Raw genomic sequence first — 7172 nt, forward strand, 5'->3', positions numbered from 1 at the left:
GCCACTACACTGTATGTGTTTTCAAACATTTTCTTCCTTCGAAGAACTATTTATTACGTGGGAAGTTTCAAAACAAAAAGGCATATGAAAAAATGAGTTGAAAGGTCAATCCCCTCTTTTTTTAGCTCATTGTATATAATTTCAATGCTGTTTATAATTGAAATTGCAAAATCTTCTAAAAATCTTACACAAAAGACATTCGTGCTAGCAGAGGTTAATTCCAGACATATGTCTATCATACCACAGCTATCACAGCCTCCAGTTGATATTGTTATTAATGTCCTTGTTTTTAACATTGATTCATATAGGAAGTAACATAAATTGTTTTTAAAATAACAATTAGTGGAATGTTTATAATATTTTGTAAGAGCCTTAACTAATGAAGAAGAAAATATTTTGAAACATTATAGTGGTCAAACCAGAGTTTGACATGTGTAGCTAATTAGCTAGTAATTCTTTTCCAAAAAGATATGCATAAACAGCTAAATTTCTAGAAATTTCGTTAGAGCTTTTGCAAGATGCGTATTCACCCACCTAGGTTTATTTTTTCAGTTTGCTTTTCTTGAAGATGAAGAATTTTCAACCTGATAAGAGGAATTAAAAAATAACGCCTGTAAGACACTGCAAGGTTGACATTAAATTTCGCTTAATTTACTATTAGCACTACCTGAGGAAAGAAATAGATTCTGTCGATAGCTTTTTAGTTTACCTGGATATTTCAGTGACAAGAAATCTTTCATCTTTAGATTTAGTGGGCAAAAGGCAGCCTCTTCATTCACGTGAGTTCTCCGGTTTACGAGCTCGTCTTCTAAACGGCTTTATTAAATGGGATCAAAGCATGCAAGAAGACCTGATAAGTCAATCTCCAATAGATCTCTGTGTGTAGTATAGAAACCCGCTTTAACTAATAAATTCTATTGGGACAAGAAATGAGTCATTGTTATTTACTTATAATCTTATTAATTGACACTACAAACAAATTGAAATAGTTATTTATTAAATGTCTACATACATTTTCTGTTTGTTATTGTAATTTTGACCAAAATAATCAATAATTAAAAAAATAATATTTCACGATTCGCGTTTTTCTGGCTGTAAATTTGGTTATAAGCTATTGTTTCCATGGTGTCGGGACACTAAATTTACGGTGCCTAAACTTCAAGTGCCAACGTTTCCATGGTTTCCTAGATTCGTTTTCTATTGTATTGTAAAATAGACAACAATTTTAGGTTTAATTATTTTTAGAAGACAGCCATTCATTAACTAAGAAAATTAAATCAAAACTTGTAAGTTTCGGACGTTTCTTCAGAAGATTATTACGTGCTAATCCCAAAACTTCTGCAGAACGTCAGAGATTGTGACAAGCTGGGGTTGAATCCAAGACCATGGAAACGACAGTTCGGAGAGCATACTATCCAACTATCCAATCAGGAAGCTATACGTCATGCAGACGTTCATTTATCAAGTCAAAAACATTTAAAAACCTGAATAGTATGAATCAATTTTTTTAATCATTAGACAGTCACATAGCCCAGACACATCGAGATTGAAATAGATGTTGGAGCATCCACAGTATAATTAATAGCTTAATATCTTTGTGAGTGTCTGAATACTTTTTTTTAAATTTAGTGTAATTTTTTGTCTAGATGACTGCACTTTGACCGTTATTGTAATGGATATTCCCACCCCCCCCTCCAAACACAATTGTTTTCAGTTGTTAAATGGCCAGTGTGTAGTTTTAATACAGTGGTCAAGTACCCCAACACGGAGGCCGTATTTTAAAAATTTATTACGTATGGTCTTAGTTTTTTGTACACGATACTGGATATTGTTGCACAAGCCTTATCCTTGTGTTTTACCATCCACTTTTAGTTGGTAAGTTGTTTGTATATTGTAATGACCAAATAGTTGGACGCGTATAAGTTGGGACTAATCCGGGATTTCCTTAGTGACGGGACGATACATTAAAAACTTAAAACGGAAATAGCAAGAGACAGACTAACGGACATTTGACCCACTTGATTAGTGATTGGGATAAGACGCGTTTTCTTAAGTCTAGCGATGTAGACTCTGCCATTCTTTTTGGAATAAATTGTTGTTTCATTTAAATTGGCTGATTTATATTAATCTGTTGGCTGGTATGGTATGGTGTATCATCAATTAATCACCATATAGAATATCTGTAACTCGCGACCCAATATAATCTACAACCAGTGGCGTAGGTACGAATTTATGGGCTGGGGGGGGGGGTTTGACCGTTTTAGTGGCCACTGCATTTCGACGTTTGACATCTTGACATAAGATAATGTTCTTAATACATATATGTTTAAATTCCAGTTAGTACAATATATAAGAAAAATTTAAAAAAAATCATTAAGACTCTTTTATTGAATAATAGTTCCCCTTTCTGACCTTGAAGTATATAGGGCAGATGATGTAAAGATCATCTGTTTCTGTGGTCTACGGTTAACCAGGGTGTCATGTGGCCAGCACAACGACCAACCGCATTTACTTTACCCAACTAATGTCAGGTACCCATTTGAGCTGGGTGGACTCAGAGGCGCCCTAAGATCCCGAAATTAAAAATCCCAGTCTTCACCAGGATTCGAACTCCGGACCCACGTTCGGAAGCGCTTTAACGCTCAGCCACCTCGCCCCCTTTATTGAATAATACTGTTATTTATTGGCGAGATAACGCACAAGTGACAAATCTCAATTCATATCGCCTCACGTCGTGCAGCAAAGGCATCTTTGACATCATTTAGATCAATGCTGTCTAGTATTTTTTACTCCTCGAGAATAGAAAGATACATGGCTGTGGCGTAATATTTAATATTTAAAGTAAAAAAAAATATTAGGACATTGATTTGGGACCCCCTCAAATGGGGGCTCGGGGGGGGGGACTTTCGAATTCGGACCCTCCTCCCCCAACCTAGCCAAGCCACTCTCTACAACCAGCAATATCTGAGTCACAGCAAGACCTCAACAGAATTGGCGACCGCCGACTTAGCTGCAAGTGGGTCGTCGTCTTCGTGTTCCTCATCACTGGTAGACTAGAAGAGAACTGGATAGCAAGCAAGTTAGTTTACCGTTTCACCATGGTTTTTTATATAGTTTATCCTTCGTGGTTCGGTGATGACCACTTTTGTCATCCAGGGGGCTGAGGGCTTTGCATTGGGGTTTTGTGCCTCCTCATGTGGCTGGTGAGACCTAGGTGAGCCCGGAATGTTCGGCTGCACACCGGGCAGGTTATTCCAGCTGGAGCTAGTGTCATTGGCCTTGCTTTTCTTCTCTGGCGCTTTTCTTCTGCTGGCACTGTTCTCTTGTCTTCTACAACCTGTGTGCCAGTTTTCACAGCGCGACGCCATGATGCTCTGTCATGAGCCTCTGTCTCCCATGTAGCTGGGTCTATGCTGAAAGCCTTTAAAGAAGCTTTAAGGGTGTCCCTGAAGCGTTTTCTTTTTTTCTCCTTGCAAGCGCTTTCCTTCCCTTAATTGGCCATACAGGAGTCATTTAGGGATGCGGCGGTCTTCCATTCTGTATACAAGTATGCATGGGCGGACTGGGTGTCAAAATAGGCCCGGGCATTTCCATTTCATTCGACCTATACATTGTGTATTATATGATGGACATCCAATGCTAGGTCTTCCTATCCTCAAAATCATTCAGTTAAGTTTGATAATGTATCGATAGTTGTACGCAAGCATACAGTGAATATAAATACGACGCTCAGAGGGACCCATTTGAAAGAAAATACTATAAGACATTTAACGACGTGTCTTTGTGACATCCAAGCGGCACTTATCTTATATCAAAATAGAAGATAATAACTGTGGTCCTACAGGCCCATTTGGTTACCGGCCCACCGGGCATTTGCTTGAATGCCCATACTGCCAATCAGCCCCTGCAAGAGAAGTAGTTGGTTGGAGAATTTTAGTTGAACAGTCTACAGTAGATAGTTGAACAGTCTACAGTAGATAGTTGAACAGTCTACAGTAGATAGTTGAACAGTCTACAGTAGATAGTTGAACAGTCTACAGTAGATAGTTGAAGTTGAAATGTGTTAGCCGAAGTAGTAAATCTTGTTAGTTGAGATTGTCAGTAGCAGTCGTATGATACCCGTGGGCCCGGGTTCACGAATATATTGGTGGGCCCGCTCCCACAATAAGACGAATACAATGTAAGACAAAACAATGGAGTAATGTAAATGTATCGGTATACTGACCAAATGACATTCCAATGCAAGTAGAGTAGCAAGTAGAGAAACTTCTTAATAATTCGATTAAGTTTGACTCTGTTAGAACTCCAACAAGAATTTAAAGTCAATGTTTGTACAATTTTTGAACAGAAATAAACGAGTTAACGGAGTTTCAAATCTATAATCTGGGTGTCAAACTTTGAAACATTGATACAAGCTGGTATTTAGTTCTATGTCCATAATTTAACAGTAAATAGATCGAATATTTATTTACTGAACATTTCTCTGGCCTTCTAAGTAGCGAAGTAAGAAACCAATGCATCTATTTCTAAATGCGCGAGCAGCTTCTTCTGATGAAACAATGCCCGAAGGTTATTCTAGTATCCAGTCATATTGGAAGCACCATCATAGCTTTAGCCTCGTCGTTTATTTAAGGATAAATGTTTTATTTAATTACTTGGAACATTTGTTCAGCAAACTCTGATTCTGATTCTCACATCTATGAAAACCTAGAAATGACTACGTAATTTCTTTTTCTTTAGATGTTCCGTCATCTGAGATCACTAGCAGTATCAAAAAAAAAAAATACAAATTTGATATCAACTTTTTATTTGTCTTGAGTGCTGGCACCAATGAAAGAGACAAATGGTGCAGAATGGATGTCCTAAAGTACCGGTATGTTTTCCAGAACTGCATTGCCCAACAGATTTATTATCTCCTTTTGAATCATTTTGAATCTGCTGGGCTTTGATTTCCTGTCAAATTTGAATTATCATAGCAATTTTCTGAGGTTTTTGTATAAATAAATGGTGTTAACTTTCTTTATGAGCAATTAACCAAGTTTCAACCAAATACTAAGCATTGGTCAGAGAATGACACTATTCCACGATCCATTTAGTTACCTATCTTCTAGATCTTGTTCTAAATTTGCTCCCTGATTCGGTTTCCTCCTTACTTGCAATAGCACAAACATATTAAACTTTAACGATTCCTATGTTAACACTCTGATATTTCTTTGGCTTGCTAAGTATTTAATGTTATTTTTATTTTGTTTACATTTCAATTCCTTTTTATTCTGATATAATAATTACATTACCATTTTGTATACAATACAGAAACAACAAAACAATGCGATGAAGACTTTCGGGGGGCATATTCTTGATTGAACTTACACTATCTTCGTCATCGGATTCAAAAGCTTTTTTTTTTAGTCAGACTAAAATTGGAATTCGATAATCCTATTCCACTTAGTGAGGAAAATATTGATATTAAATAGTTTAAATACAAAACAAAATAAAAACATATTGAGCTTTGAGAAAATTGAATAATTTTCAGCTGTATCGAAATTTTAATTAGTGACAATCAGGACTATCCCTACTCCAAGTTCTCAACAAGTTAAGGGTCATGGGCCCAAGCGCAGAAGCCCCTTATGGTCGTGGGCCCTGTTTCATTGAACCCCTTCGCAGTGGCGACACTAGGGTGGGTGTCACCCTGTGCGGTCAGCCCAGTGGCATAGTGGCTTAGTGGTTAAGCGCTCGGCTTCTGAACCTAGGGTCCTGGGTTTGAATCTCGGTGAAGACTGGGATGTTGAATTTCGGGATTCTTATAGGGCACCCCTAAGTCCATCCAACTCTAATGGGTATCTTTTAGTTGGGGAAAGTAGGCCTAAAGGCGTTTGGTCGTTGTGCTGGCCACATGACGCAATACTCGTTTACCGTTAGCCACAGAAACAGATGACCTTAACAAACATCTGTCCTATAGATCGCAAGGTCTAAAAGGGGGAACATTTACTTTTTATCAGAAGGCAAGAAAAATGAAATTTTAGTAAATTACTTTTAGATCTTTTTACTGTTAACTGAGTTACATAGAACTAGAATATAGTTTTTATCAATATTTAATAGTTTGACTAATAGGATTATTTTCTGGATGTAAATGTGTATAATGGGAAAAAAAAGAAACTAATAAACATTTGTTTGTTAATTGGAAACAATTTTTTGTCATTAGAACTTGTGCAAACATTGAGTCATAATACATTATTTCTGAACGGAGTCATAGCTGAATGAAACGTAATACCTTTATGCCTTGAAAATGTACCGATGAATACAGACTAGATCTAGAGATACATCTAATCGATATTTTATGTCAGACACTAAATTTGTCTTATTGGAAAAGGGGGCCCAATAAGATATTCTCGAACTCGGGCCCACGGGTACCTTACTACGCCACTGGTCCTACAAAATAATTGACAATACTGTATAAGTTTTAAGCCTCCTATGACATTATTAGTTGTTTTTTTTTTAAATTACACTGACTGTCTAAAAACGTATGTAAGTTTTAGTACACAATACACGTATTCATTCACTGTGCTTTCTTAGCTTCTTTTTTAGTCATCAAAAATATTATATTTTTAATTGTTGCATTATGAAGTTAGGATTATCGGAACTTAATTGTATTGAAAACACATGAAATTAAAACAAAGGGTAAGTTATAGAGTTCAGGAGGGTATAGAATTATTAAATAATTTAGACACTGTCCTAGAATGTAGCCTGAAGACAATGACGCCTGTATAGTTTCGTGTTTCTAGTGTTAAGAAAAAGATGCGAAACGTTCAGAACATCGCAATAAACAGCCGCTACGTGCAAAACTGTGGATTCAATTGTCTCCCTTATGTCAATGGAATGAGAGAAAAAAATAGTTTGTCAGAGAAATCTTCCTAGCAGACGTAATGGATTGCCCGCGCTGAATGTATGAGAACGGACTTTTGGCAATTGATAATATCATTTCCGCTCGGTGAATTAGGACACATATCTAGTGGAGGATAACAATAACAAGGACTTTTTTTTTTCCACACTCCATCATTTAGCTGCAATTTGGTAAGAGTATGTAGGCCCTATATGTGTACGTACACATGCATGTACGTATGTATGTATTATGAAAGTATGCGTTTAATATGTAACAAATATGTAGGTCACAG

This window comes from Biomphalaria glabrata, chromosome 13 (assembly GCF_947242115.1).
Source record: "Biomphalaria glabrata chromosome 13, xgBioGlab47.1, whole genome shotgun sequence".
NCBI lineage: Eukaryota > Metazoa > Mollusca > Gastropoda > Planorbidae > Biomphalaria > Biomphalaria glabrata.